Genomic DNA, 14,156 nt, shown 5'->3' on the forward strand with positions numbered 1-14,156 from the left:
GTCCAAGGCAGTTACTAAAAATACTATTTATAGACACAGTAGAAACAATCATCTGGTCAGTCACTTGCTATGCAGAAACAGAATTAGGAAATGGATACTATATACAGTTACATTTATTTATTTAACAGACTCTTTTCCCCGAAGCGACTTCCAATGAACTCTATGTTGTGTTATCAGCCCACACACTTTAGTCACTAAGGTGACTTACGCTGCTAGATACACTAATGGGTCATTCATCCATCCATCAGTGGCACACACTCTCTCCGTCACTCACACACCACGGGGAACCTGAACAGCGTGTCTTTGGACTGTGAGGAAACCGGAGCACCCAGAAGAAACACAGGGAGAACATGCAAGCTCCACACAGACTAAGCAGGGATCAAACCTACGTCCCCTAGTACCACCCAGGTGCTGTGAGACCGCAGCGCTGCTCATTGTGCAACCCTGCCACCCAATATATACATTCACATTTATTAATTTAGCTAATGCTTGTCTCCAAAGCGACCTACAATGTTAATCTATTTACAATTATTTTCCCACTTATACAGCTGGGTAATGGAGCAATTTAGGGTAAATACCTCGCTCAAGGGTACTGCAGCCGGAAGTGAGATTCGAACCTGCGACCTTTGGGTCCAAAGGCAGCAGCAGCAATTATCAGTGTTCTTCATCAGATTAAAAGAAGTGACAACAGTTGTGAAAAAAAAATCACTGTTGAAGTATTTATACATTTAGGGAAGATGACCTGAAAGAGGGCAATATGTACTTCCAATTAATCATAGTAAAAGACACCAATACTGCTGCATTAAAAATAAAAAAGAAGAAACAATATAATTAAGTTTATGAATTTAATTCAGTTAATAAAAAATACCAAAATCTAAAAAACTTTGATGTAGATTGATATAAATTTCATATTGAAACACACACCACACAGGTCATGCACGGCACACACAAGTGAAAATTAAAATTGAAAAATAGACCAGAAGGGATTTTTCTCTAAAAGGAAATTTCTGCATAGTCTGCAGTGCAAAAACTGTGTGATAAACAAACCGTGTCGATGTTCATCAGGAGTGAAAGGCTTTTGCAGACAGATTTCAAAAGTACCGCTACGATCCCAACAGTGAAAAAACTGGGACCAAGACAGAGAGAGAGAAATGAAACTGTCAGCATCCAAGGGGTAAATTCCTGCTCTTTGTAAGTGAAACCATTAGAAAAAAAGCAGTGAAGAAAATCACCACTTGTTCTTTTTTCAATTTTACAAGAGAAACCTTGTGAAACCACAATATACTGATGTATTTGTTTATAAAAATCCAAATACAATAAACATATATTCTTTCTTGGAAACAGAACCCAGGTTGTCCAGATACATTCTGATCTGCTTCTCTTTAAATATCCCCATACAATCATGCTCTGGAACAGTGGCGTGATGTTATACTGCAAAAGAATTGTACGTATTTTCGTATTTTCACTTTGTTGTTTAGCTCGTCGGTCTTCTTCGGCAAACAAAGAACTGCTGTAGGGCATATTCAAAGAAGGAAGGTCTGTGAAAATCTGTGATGTATTTTGTGCGGTTGTGTATAATGCAATCGAGAGAAACACGCAGGAAGAAGGCAGTACACAGCATCAACAACACAACATGACGCCAAAGCAAGATGTTGTTGTTATAAAGCTAAATACGTCACAAAGACATCGAAAGAAGGCCACACCATCTGATGACTAAACCATATCTATTGTTACCTGTCAAAAACACTTCCTGGCTGATGTTATTAGAAATTAATCATAATTAACATATTGGGACTTAATGGTAAGACATAATTAAGTGTTCCAAATGAAAGATTGCATGCACGTATCTAACATTCCGCTAAACAATTCAAAAGCTCCAGAAACTTAATATTTATCAAAGTCTTTTGAGAAACATTTATGAAGATAAGATGATGTTGATGGTAAAACCCATAATTCACACGTACAGACAATTGCGCATAGCAGGATAAGCGAGTGTTCAGTATTCATGTTTGCAGACTATCATGAAGGTGAGCGTTCAGAATTAACAATTAGTAAAATTTCCAAGTCAAAGGTGCAATTTAGTCGGCCAACCTTAACATAATCTGTGAATGAGTGCAACATTTAATGCACGTACTGTATTTTTTCTTTGGCTGTGTTATGGCATGCAGCTCCCATGACAACACATGGGCCAAACAGGTCTGCAGGAGACTCAATGAGAATTTCTCTAATGGCCCAATTAAAAACACACCCAGTTCTGCACAGAATTCAAGTTGCTCATGAGAGCAAGAACGGAGGAGACCAGACTAATATCCCACATGACAAAGGACAACTGTCAGACAGATTTCTGTATAATAATCACCAGTTATTTCTCTATTTCATTTGAATTAGGCAGGACCCGATGCGCCCCTTTTTTTTCCCTCCCCACAATATTATACACATTGCACTTTTTATTTAACCTTTAATATTGGACTTATTTATTTTATTATTTGTTCTATCCTAGTTTCATCACTATATATTCCTCATATTTCTCTAGTACGTTTCTAATTTCTATTTTATTTGTATTGCCTTATTTATCTGTACTACGGAGAGTCGGAAAAATATCTCACTGCACGTCGTAAGTATGGTTGCGTATGTAGCAAATGAAACTTGAAGTCGAACTTGAATTTTTTTTTTACTTTTCTGTTGTCACAGGGCAGGATCAAAGGTGGTGTTTCACGACAGTAGACTCATCTTCATTACTCTCAGGCTTTGCTCAGTGAATCACCTTCCTTCACACAGTTGCCAGGCACTTTTGACACTTTCAGATTTTGGACTATGTCATATGTTCTTGAAGCAAAAGGAAACATTGACTGTGCCCAAAGCTTAGTCTTAAACTTTAAAAGGAACGTCCAGTCAAAACAATCATTTCAAAATAAATGTGGGATGGATAAATGTTCATTTAATAATGGAACAGCTTTATTATGCTCATCATTATGCTCTAAAATGCACCTTTTGTGGTAACAATATGAAATTAGGGTTTTGCTACTTAAGCACATTTAAAAGACACTTTTCTCCACAGCAATTTACAACATTAGGCTACTTACCCATTTTTACAGTTGAGTCATTTTACTGGAGCGATATAGGGTAAGTACTTTGCTCAAGGGTACTGCAGCTGGAGGTGAGATTTCAACCAGCAAAGTGCAGATCCAAAGGCAGCTGATCTAACCACCCAATACCAGCTGCTAATTCAAAATTAACAAATATAATTCATATATCATTATTGTAAGAGATGAGGCAGGAGATGCTAGGTGCAGTTGCCCGTTGATGAATGGTTTTATTTGCCCTTAGAGCGGGGAGAAGGAAGGGGATGGAAAAGGGGGACCAGGGAACAGGTAGGAAGAGGTTTCGTGCAGGTTGGGGGGTCTGGGAGAGTCGGGTCGGTCAGGGAGCGGGCGTCGTCCCTGGGATCGGGTTCGAGCTCAGGTTCGTCTCTGTCTCGTCCTCCTCCTCGATCTCGTCTCTCTACTGCTGGGCACCAGGGAATGTAATCAGCCCCAGCTATGGCTGCTTTGCCCCTGTCTCCCCCCAACAATTATGTTAGAGCTCTATTCATCAGCACAAGGTTACAACAACATGTATACAAAGCAGTGACAGAACAACAGGGTGGTGACAGAGCAGCAGCATAGTGACAGACACTGGAATGGCACTTTTTACAAGTATATTACAAATAATAGGGTTGCTTTTGGAGTAGTTCCAACCCCACTGTAACTAGAAGCGTGCCGGACAGGAGCACAAAGCTGAGGTGCTTTTGTTTAGACAAGCATAGCTAATGCTGGTACTGTACATACAAATTACACTTGATGGACAGTTCAAGGGGGTGCGGTGGTGCAGTGGGTTGGACTGGGTCCTGCTCTCCAGTGGGTCTGGGGTTCGAGTCCCGCTTAGGGTGCCTTGCGACGGACTGGCGTCCCGTCCTGGGTGTGTCCCCTCCCCCTTTGGCCCTACGCCCTGTGTTGCCGGGTTGGGCTCTGGCTCCCCGTGACCCAGGGGCCTAGCAGTTCAGAAAATGTGTGTGTGTGTGGACAGTTCAAGTTGAAACATATTACTGTATGTTTCATAACATGAAAACCTGTCTGGCAGGTAAGATTACAACGAGTAGAAAGTGTGAATTCCCCATCTTTTGTCAGACTTCCTGATTTCTCCATATCCTTTGTTTCTGGTATATCAACTCCTCATAGATAATGACATGAACATTTCATCATCCATGTTTCTTCCTTTGTTTCATCCTTTTTTTCCTGTAAAAAAAAGTATTTAATTTTCTGACTGTTCAATTATTTATACCTTCTTTCTTTCTTTCTTTCTTTCTTTCTTTCTTTCTAAGTGCTATGCATAATGCACTGTAGCATGCTGTGCAACAGGGAGATTCTACAGCCTTGTATTCACATGCATTCATTTAGAAATTTTTGTTTGCAATAAATTTTTAAGACTGTTGACAAGCAGTAAAGTGGAAGGATAAATGCTACAGAAGTAGACATAGTAACGTTAATAGTTTGTGGCAGAAATGTCAAATGTACAAACTCGATTTTACAGCACCAAACATTAGGGTCAAGCTACTCTCACATTTGGAATATTATTTAAATATACTTTTGGAGTACTTTGCATGAATTACAATGCATTACATATAAAAATTATAAAACTTATTATCTTCAAATCAAGGAAATCTCAAGGCTTTGACTTTATGCGGAACAAATAAATACTTCTCTCCCGGGTAATATATTCCTGAAAATTTTTCTTTAAGGTGAGTTTTCCTTGATCACAGAGTCACTTGCCATGAATTCTTATGGGTAATTTTGTTGCACAAACCAGCAGCCCCCAAAACTCACACAAATTGCAATGGAATATAAAAAAAAACTATGAAACAATCAAAATAACTGTAAAAATAAGAAAATACTGTGTAACAATTAATAACCCATGTCACAAATAGTAATTCATGGTGTACGTCAAGGGGGCTCAGTGGTGCAGTGGGTTTGACTGGGTCCTGCACTCTGGTGGGTCTGGGGTTCAAGTCCTGCTTGGGGTGCCTTGAGATGGACTGGTATCCCATCCTGGGTGTGTCCCCTCCTGTTCCAGCCTTTTGCCGGGTTAGGCTCTGTGACCCCACAAAAAGTGATTTCAGATGGTGTGTGTGTGTGTAAGCAAGCCAAATGTAAATGATGATAGTGCTAATGTAATGAAGACAGTGCTGGTTTGCCACCATCATCAACAAAAAATGCAATTGAAATTTGATCTCTGTCTTGGTTATTATCACCACTGTCATCAAGATCATCATAAAATAACTTCTTAAATAAGTGAACAACATCGGACATCATCATTATCCCCATCATAATTGAAAGAAAAAAGTAAAATAAGAGACATAGAAGGCTAACAAGTAGGTTAGTCATAAGTTAATTGTTTTTTGGGGAAGATGAAGAAAGAAATGATGAGTCAAACAGAGAGAACAAAGAGAGCATACCACACAGGTGTGACAAAGATCTACTGGAGTTTTCGATTCTCAGAATTTTAACTGCATTGACAGTCCTTCATAATAGGTGTAAATTTGTTCAGCCTGCTATAACAAAACTTCAGCAAAGCAAAAGTCGCCTAAGTACAGAATTAAAAAGTGTTTAAAAATATAACTGCAACCTAAATGAAGAACATGTATAATATTAACACTAACATCTGTCCTGCCCTTATAAATAAATAAAAAAAATTTGCTTTTTTGTAATTTGTTTCACTATCCTGCTGATTGGTAGGATATGACAAAACGTTATCAAAACAATGTTATCAAAGCTGTCAAAACTGACACTGGCAGTCAGATACTTCTAATTCAGCTGAAAAACTTGTAGTACCTGTAGTAACAACAGCCCTGCTGCCAAGAAAACACTCTGACATGATGAATATTTTACTGCAGCTTTCACGTGACATTAGTAAACTACATGAGCATTCACATGGGGCATATTTATGGCAGCCTTTCTGATGCAATGCCGTGTGAATTTTAAATATCACATACTGAAATTTTCTTTTAATTTCTGGTTTGGGGGAATGGTACAGAGATTGGCTGTGACGCGTTTTTAAATGGCCTGCCTTAGGTGGTTCTTTGATTCTGATAAAGTTTCCATCTGTCTTGAATGAGACACTTTAATAAGCTAAAACTAATTTTGTAGTGTTACATAAATCTTTTTATATCATTATCCAGCCCTGGACACAAGGTTATTTAATCTCTTCTATGAGAAAATTAAAGCCTTTTTTACAGTAATCAACCAATGAGTCATCACACTTATATTACTCTTAAACTATCTTTACATCTGAATGCTGCAAAACAATGACTAAATTAAACACCTCTCTCAAAACACACACACACTATCCAAAATCACTTGTCCCAAGCAGGGTTGCGGTGAACTGGAGCCTAACCCGGCAACGCAGGGCACAAGGCTGGAGGGACGCACCTCGGACGGGACGCCAGTCCATTGCAAAGCATTCCAAGCAGAGCTGGAACCCCAGACCTGCAAGAGCACAGAACTCAGTCAAGCCCGCTGCGCCACCAAGCCCTTTCCAAAAAATGTCATAATTTATAAACAATTTACTTTTTTGCTCATACTTTCCTATTCTTCTGTAATACAGCAGATAGTGCCACTTTTGAATGGGCTTCAGCACCACTCTAATTAGTCCGTAACTTGATTTACACCATATCTAGAGACTCCCTCCCACCAGACTGTGGTGGCACTTTTAGTGTTCCTTTTATTCTGCTATAATATCCCTGACAGGTGAAGACCACCAATTAACTTTGAAAATACACAAGAAGCTCTTCTTATAAATGTGATGGTATTTTGCAGTGTAAACTTTCTTTTAAACCACTAATTAAAAATGTGGTATCTGACATGAGTGTAGAGATACTGAAGGGCGTCATAAGTAAGACTCTAGTCTGATTTCAAATACAAGGTTTTGTCACCATGAAATGAACAAAAGTTGAACACCGGGCTATTATAATGTTTGTAATATTGTGTTACCACTGCGACTCCGCATTTGGACAAACAGGTATTGTTACTGAGTGTGTTCAGTGCAGTCCAGCGGGAATGACAGTGGGCAGTACACAGCTCCCTCGCTGTGGATTGTCTGTGTGAATTCTGTAATGTTTTGCCTTTGTTAAAAGGTTTCTTCCAGGGCTCTGGCTCTCCTCTGCATCCCAAAGACTTGTTGTTCTTGGGGATGCGTGCCACTGAAGTGCCCTTTGTGTGGGAAGGTTTGCAAATATGTGGTACACTGTTGAAGGAAAGAGTGTTAAAACCCAAGTACTGGAGGCAACTAAACTGCCGTTAACATCAGTCTTTGGAAATATGCCATATCAGTGAAATATATAAAACACTATAAGAAATGTATAAATGCACTTTTTATATTCTCTGAGATGTGGTCACTTTGGAGAAAAGTGTCTGCTAAATGAGTAAAACATAAAATCTGAAACATATTTCTAAAAATTTTTTTCTAGAATGTTCTGAAGACCATGGAAATGTATTATTTCCTTCATTATCCTCTATTTAACAGACACCTTTGCCCAGTGTCACTTGCAGTGTTATATATGGGGTGACAACACTACATAGAGTTCCTTGGAAGTCGCTTTGGAGAAAAGCGTCTGCTAAATAAATAAATGTAAATGTAAATATATTCAACTTTCCCATGTGGTGTGCATGAAAGTACTTGGTGCGCCATGAGGACAATTAGTGCAAGAAGGATATGGAACCAACCCCATTACGATGAGAAGATGATGTTAACCAGATTGGTCCAAAGAAATCATAACCAGCAGATAGGACAATATTAAAGGTTTCACAGTTATCTGTGCTATGGTGTCTTTTAATTATACTGCTGTCTCTGTTTTCACAATATCTCTGAATCTTTCAAAGGCTACTTGATATCATTCCAAGAAACAGCAATTAGGCTATATAATGAATCCCTGGATTGTTGATGTAGTACCAGCATCCAGCATTGCACTATTTATGTATATCCCTGTCTGTTCCTGCATATTGCAGTGTCTTCTATCAGTATTTATTACATATAAGCTGCTGTTCAATACCAGAGTGTTTACAGTGTTTAACAGAACTGTCACGCCCCCGGGAACAAGCGAAACGGTAACACCTGCAGCCGATTGATGACACCAGGGATAAAAGGAGCTCCGTATCCAAGCCACGATGTGGATTCTAGCAATCGCCCTAGTGGCCTAGCAGTTTCGGCGGTCTCCTCGTGATCTTCGCACCCTGCCTGGTTTCCTAGCTCGTGGTTCTTGACCCTAGCCTGTTTTCACCGACTGTCGAGTTTGCCTTGCCCGCACTGTAACGTTCGCGCCCCAAAGACCTTCGCCTGTCCCTGACCCACGAGTTTTGCCTTGTCCCACGAACCCATTCACGAAATAAAACCCGCACTTGGGTCCAACACTCACCTGTCTCCAGTCCGTGTGTCCGGGCGATGACAAGAACACGTTACATGAAGAGCTGCATATAGAACTGATGAGCAGTATTTTTTTGAAAGATAATGTTGTGAAAGTTAATGGGGCACAGAAGAGATCAGGTGAGGAGTGGGTATAAAAGAGATGTATCTCATGATTATAAAAGTAAAAAAAGGAGGTCAGGAGCTCATTGCACCACACACACACACACACACACACACACACACACACACACACACACACACACACACACATTTTTGGAACCACTTGTCCCATATGGGGTCGCGGGGAACCGGAGTCTAACCCGGCAACTCAGGGAGTAAGGCTGGAGGGGGAGGGGACACACCCAGGATGGGACGCCAGTCCGTCACAAGGCACCCCAAGCGGGACTCGAACCCCAGACCCACTGCGCCACCGCGCCCCTCATTCCACCACATTAGAGCCAAAACTGAGAAACTACAACCTTTTAATTTTTGACCTCTTATGTATGGGACCAGCAAGCAGCCAGTGGTAGAGGAGTGTAGCAGTGTGGTTGGGGCATAGCGAGTGATCGGGTTCTCTAAGGATTGTTGAACAGATCCACCGATGGTCTTGTATGCTATAACCACAGTCTTGAACTTGATGGAGGCAGCTACAGAAAGCCAATGGAGAGCAACAAGGAGGGGCAATACATGGGAAGGCTTTTCTAGCTCAGAAATGGTTCATGCAGTAGCATTGTGTATCAGTTTGAGAGGTTAGATGGCAGAGGTCGCAAAACCAGACAGACAAAGCAGAGGCTACAGGTGTTACGCTATCTATCTCTTGGATCCCATGAACCCAAGGGAAAATTCGCTTTTTTGTTTATAATCCCGGTTGATATGAAAGATAGTGACACCTCAATATTGGCAATGGGTATTTTAAGTATCTCTGGATAAATGATCTCTATCTGATATGTTTCTGCACATTTGACCCCGAGAGTGGAATTAGAAAATGAAGGAAAAGCGGTGTTTTAGAGGCAAGGCAAAAAGATGTGCCAAAAAAAAGACAAAGTGGGGAAGAGTGTAACTGACACTCAGAGCATGTGAAAAGCACAAGGGGACAAATCCTTGCTTGAGGGGATGTTTTTTGAGGCTTTTTTTTTTTGCTGTAGCTGTCATCCCTGGGTACACCTGTGAAAATGTCTGTGGGTAGCACTGAAAAAGGTATGCATGTTTTCTGCATGCTTATTATGCAGTGACCTTTAGCGGACCAGGAGAAGATGAACAGCTCTGGGGGATGCCCCAAAATATGAAACATCACTATAACCTTGATGGACCACAGCATGTGAATTAAACTTTCTTTGTTTACACTAAAAAGAATAGCTTATCTAATTATACAATGGTTCTATTATATACTGTTCTGATCAGATTTTTCAAGTAAACTGAGAAGTATATGTACTCATCTTATTTTAATCTTACTGTCAGCATTAAGCACTAATAAATTAGAGAAACACAATAATACTTTATTTATTTGTACAGCAATGCCACAAAAATCAGATCATCTTGATATGTTGCACTGAAAATTTCCATGAGTGTAATCAGTATCTTGTTTGCTGACCTTTAAAAACAAACAGGGAAAACACATATACCACCCACCCATACATCTCAATACTTAACTTTCACTTTACTCATACAGATATCTACAACTTTGCTTTATATGCTGTATTAATGTACATTTGTATAATTTTAATTTTACATTGTTGAGAAAATAAATAGCAACTGATATGAACTGGTTACGTGTTATATCTAGATGGTTTTATTGAACCTTAAACAGTGTTTCAGAGATAAAAGTACTACTGTAGCATTTTTGTGCTCTGAAACCTGTTTTGTTTATGACTGTATATGAGCAGAAAAAATATTTTATCTTGCGACTGAATGGAAATAAGTTCTGCCTTCTACTGTAAAATGTTTCCGATGCTTAACTGTAAATGATTGTTTGCGTGTGTGGTTCATTTTCATGGAGACTTTTGCTATTTATGGTCAGTTTTGCAGCTGTGTATGAACAAACAAAGAAAAAAAAACACACAACATGTTGCTTCACAATCATTAGCACTGACTATCTTCAGGTAGTCAGTGAAAATGATTGTGAAGACCCAGTTCCTCCATAAGTCCACTAGTTGGAGTGAACAGTGGATCTTTTGATAATTTTTAGTGCTCTTAACTGACTCCCCCGTTCCTTTTTCCGACCTCACATAAGGAGGGAAAAAAACATCACTCATTACTCAGCCCACATGAAAAGGGGAAACCCTGCTGTTTGTAGCATGTCTACTGATGACCCTGTAACAAACAGAGGCACTCTGACACTACAAGGTACACTAAGGTAAGTCACATCTTCGCTACGGCATCCTTTAATGTCAAGCTGAAATTCTCTTTGCTCTCCCGCGTACATCAGACAAACATCTTGTATTGAGGACACCAGCCAGCATGTGAATGTGTGCACACTGCAGCTTGTCTTCATAGTGACAGGATCTGCAACCTGCACTTGTTCCACAGCTTTGCTCTACTTCGGACGTTTTACCTACATTCACGAACTACAGTGGCGATACAACTCAATATCCAATGCACCAAGAGCTGTTTTAGCCGTGAGGTCGAATTAATTTGCATTTACCTCTTTTAAAGATGCTTTAGGTTTCTTAGATGCAGAACAAGCTCAAAAGTAGGATATTATTAAGATATGTTTTGTAAATGAATGCATTTGTTACAAAATGTGTATTTGCAGAGAAGTAGAAACTACAGTAACTTTATTTTTTGAGATTTATATTACTAGCTAATGCCCACATATTACTCCAAAGCTATACAGCTGTACTTGTATTACGATGTGCACGGAGCGTGCGAGTGCGGCTTCGCTGACTGCGAGCACGCGCGCAGCGGGTCGCGAGGCCCGCACCGCGCGCCGTAACTTCGTGAAGCGGGAACATCAAAGGGGCCGCCGCGGTATGGTGCGCTGCGATGCGGGTCAATCCACCGAGGCTGCCTTGGTGCCTCGCGCGCCCGCACCGCTCTCAGCCACGCGGCTCTCTGTGCTTTTCTTCCCCGCAGACCATGTGTCAGCAACAGCACCAGCCCCGCTTCCACCTGCTGCTGGTGTGGTGCGGCCTGCTGACGGTGGCCGTGGTCGTCATGGCCGCGACGCTCTTTGTCCCCTCTGGCAGCACGTGGCAGCCGGTAAAGACGGCGCGTTCCAGCCGCCTCGCGCATGCGCAGCAGCAACGGACAAAGCGGCACGATGTATTGCCATTACGATAATTATGTTGATCGTTTGAAAACGCACATGATTGTTTCACGGTGTTATTTGGCGAGTCGATGCACGTGTTGACATACATATACATATAATTATACGTGTGCATTTATAATTGTGTGCTTGTGAAGTATGGTTTTCCCCCAAGCTTTGTTACTTTATTACTAAGTTATTCTTATGTCATGTGTCCGAAATTAATGAGTACCCACCATGTAGCATGTCACATTCCTTGAATGTGCCAAAATACTGGACTACTTAGTGTAATGTTACCATATACATATACAGAAACACACAGTTTCTGCAGTAGCTGTGATCTGCTTATTATACATTTTACATTTACATTCATTCACATTTATTCACTTAGCAGATGCTTTTCTCAAAGCAGCTTACAATGAATACTACATAGTGTTTATTAGCCCACACACCTTATTCACCGTGGTGACTTACACTGCTAGATACACTACTTACACTGGGTCACTCATCCATACATTATAACAGGAATGAGAATACAGCATGTTTTGACTGTGACTTAAGTAATTCACCGATGAGTTTGAGCCATTTACTAGATATTCCCCATTAATGTGTGTTACTGCTGTCAGCTGGTCTTTACGATAATGTCTTTGCCAATGTGGCCTCATTCATGCTCTGCTCTCCCAAAGGATGTACCAAAGAGCGACACACAGAGGGGTAAGTTCAGGGATAGTAACTTCATGGCAGTGTCATAAAGCTGAAGCCTGTGTCATATTCATGTTGATCTGACAATTTCTTTACCGCGTGGATCCCACACTGTGGTGTGACAGTGCTGTGTCACTGGATCACATTTATACAAAGAAACTCTTGTAAATGAAAGGGGCTTCACCCTGCAAACTGGTAATTTGCTAACAGTCCACATTATAATAACACCCTGAGTGAAACATAAAAAGGAAGTAAACAATGGTGAAATGAAAGACATTTATACAGACTTAATCGATTAATACTTTTTTACTTTTACAGCAGATGCAGTGATATCGATGCTCAACCACACAGGCAATGGCAAGTATTTATTGTATATTTACATTCTCTCTTTAAATGCACACTCTATCAGCTGATAAATGCATGTAGATGTAAATACTTTGAAACTCTGTCCGTTGATGCAATTTGATATAGCAGCATTTTCGCATGTAAGTTGAAGCAATTTTTCAATAGGTCTTTGGAGGGATTTAAAAAAAATACACTGGGTCCTCAAGTTGTGAACACAGTTATGACTACAAGCTTGTTCATAATGCACGCGCTATGTTAGAGTCTATAAAAACGTAATCATTCAGCCATCCTTCAGCTTATTCACAGGTCAGGTTGTTTAAAAACCTCAAGCAAAGCTGTAATGACTTAAAAATAAAGATTTTGTTTATTTCATCATCAACTGCTCACCCACTTCAGGGTTGCAGTGGTCCACAGCCTATCCTAGAACCAGTGTGCAAAACAAGGTACACCATGGAAGAATTAGGACTCCAGCATAGGATTTATTGTCTTTAATTATCTCGAAACAACATTAAAATGGTCTACTTTAAAAATATAAAAAATGAAAATTACATTATCTCAGTGACCTTCTATGCAATGCCACTTGATTCATCAAATAAGTATGTACAATGTTTTTCAGCATCAGGCCATGTTCATAGTTTGCTTCAATATCCATGCAATCATAAAAGTGTAACAAAGTGTAAACTAAAGTTAGAGATATACCTTGATTTTAATACTTATTTTCGACTGATTCATCCCACAAACATGGGTAGTAGCATTTGTCATCGTTTCAGACTCTCAGGAGTACCAGACATGAGGTGTAAACACTGTTGGAAGGTAGTTGAATTAATCCAGTCCCACATCCCTACAATGTTTTGGTGCCTTGTACCGCAAACTAACAGCTGTGAACAGAAATGCAGGTTGTGTTTGCTCCACAACAAAAAAAAAAAAATGTCTGGAAATAGATAAATAAAATACAATTTTAAATAAACTGGAATTGTTTGTACTTTGAAAATTAATAACTTGAGGACCCTCTATACTTCTCAATATGGTGAAAACTGAAAAATTTCTCTAGAACAAAAAGAGGAATCAGATTTTCACTCCTGTAAAATAACACATAAACATGTTACAACAGGCAGGACATCTGCTCATGTGCATAAGGGAACATGGTGTGTGCTTGTCCATAGGTCTTAAAGCCTGTGACTGGTAAAAGGGGCCATTCCATTATATTGAAAATTGTGCTATCTAAAGTAATGCCTTCAAAAGGTGTGGAGCAGATGGTTCTTCTTTGTTATGTAACAGGGCCATGACATCTATACCTGCACCACTGTTAGATAAAGTAAGTAAAGACTCAAATGTGACTTTTGAAGAACAACCTGTTTTTTCTCTTTTAGATCACCGTTTCTCACACATTCAACTAACTATGGGTAAGTGAAATCCACTCCCTTAAAAG

The sequence above is a fragment of the Scleropages formosus genome, chromosome 18, assembly GCF_900964775.1.
Source record: "Scleropages formosus chromosome 18, fSclFor1.1, whole genome shotgun sequence".
In the NCBI taxonomy this organism is placed as follows: Eukaryota; Metazoa; Chordata; class Actinopteri; order Osteoglossiformes; family Osteoglossidae; genus Scleropages; species Scleropages formosus.